Source organism: Populus euphratica, unplaced genomic scaffold (assembly GCF_000495115.2).
Source record: "Populus euphratica unplaced genomic scaffold, PopEup_1.0 scaffold129.1, whole genome shotgun sequence".
Taxonomy (NCBI): Eukaryota; Viridiplantae; Streptophyta; class Magnoliopsida; order Malpighiales; family Salicaceae; genus Populus; species Populus euphratica.
In genome coordinates this window covers 661,118-662,784 of record NW_011499907.1, presented here as the reverse complement: position 1 = coordinate 662,784, position 1,667 = coordinate 661,118, and positions in this window count along the sequence as shown.

The following is a 1,667-nucleotide window of genomic DNA, read 5'->3' as shown; positions in this document are numbered from 1 at the left end:
TTTAAAAATATTAAAAATTTATTAATTTAAAATAAATTAAAAAATTAATTTTTTAAAAATTTAGCTAGCTGCTTGCGTGAGTTAGTGAGTCGCCTTTGACATTTTGATGCTAGGGCGGCATGTGGCAGGTGATGTTACTAGCACGTGAAATGGAACAAGAAATAAATAAATAAAATTATTAACTAAATTGATAATGAATTAAAGTGAAAGAAGATTTGGAAGTTTTAATCATCATCACTTCAAAAAAGTAGGGGCTAAAATCTAATTATGTGCTACGGTCATATAAAAAAATATTTTCAATATAAAAAAATATTTAAATGCTATAAATATATTTTGAAGAAGTAAAAACAATTTGCAACTTAGATTGTTAACCTTATTAGGTTCAATAAGTTAGTTTTATTTAATTATATAATAATAATAATAATAATAAATAAATAAACAAAATTAAATGAAAAAATTTATCATGATGATTCATAGAAAAAAAACACTTAAAAAAATAAAAGAATAATAAAATTCAGATCTTAACTAACTCAATGCTAAAAAATAAAATTAAAAAAAATAAACTAACTCAATCCTAACTAGGGTCAACCTGGGTTAGGAAAAAAAATCCCATAAAAAAATTAAAAAATAATTATAAAGTTTAACTTTCAACAAATTCAATATAAAAAAATAAAATAAAAAAAATTAATCAATAAAAAGAATATAGAAACCACCATAACAAACTCGTGTAAGCCTATCAAACCCCTCAACTTAATATTAAAAGATTAAACTGAAAATAAATTAATATAAAAACAAACATGTAGAAAAAAATATACTTGCCAATGATTTGAAAAAATATCTTCAAAAGATCCCAAAAAGATCTATATGATCTATGTAATCTTACTTAATAACAAAGTAAGACAATAAATGGAATAATATATATATATAAATCTAAGAATTGGAAAAAAAAAAGAGATAAAAAAATATATTTAAGGTCAAAATTAGAAGAAAATAAACTAACACAAAATTGAGAAGGTTGGAGAGAAAAGATAGAGGAGAAGAAAAAAAAATCATTTAAGCCTCACCATCATTACTTCATTAACACACCTTGCCTTAACTCGAAGCTCTTGTCATGCCACTTCCAATTCTATCAAAGAAAGTGACATAGAAGAAAGTCACATGTGCCCCAAGAATACGGTAATTTCTCTTACACGTTGTGTTGCATGTGTCAGCTAAGTTGATCTATATGTGCCCTAAAAGTACAGTAATTTCTCTTACACGTTGCTGTGTGTGTTGCATGTGTCAGCTAAGTTGATCTTGGAAATTAACTTCAACCTATCATGTTTGTTTTATTTTAGATTTTGGTCCCTCAACACTTAATTGTTTATATTAATATAATTTTATTTTATTTTTTTAAACCGAGCGTTAACCTAGCAATGGAATCTTTCCTTGATATTATGAGATCCTTATATCTAGATATCCAAAACAAATAAATCGATGAAATTTAAAAGGATGAAATTTTTTAAAAAAAATTGAGTGAAAAAATAAAAAAAATACTAACTCCTTCCCTTCCAAGCAAATCAATCCATAATACTAGAAAAAAAAAATTGAATATTTATTTAAGCTTCAAATTTAATCTCCAAACCTTTAATTATTTTAAAATTAATGAAATTAAAATTTATTTTACT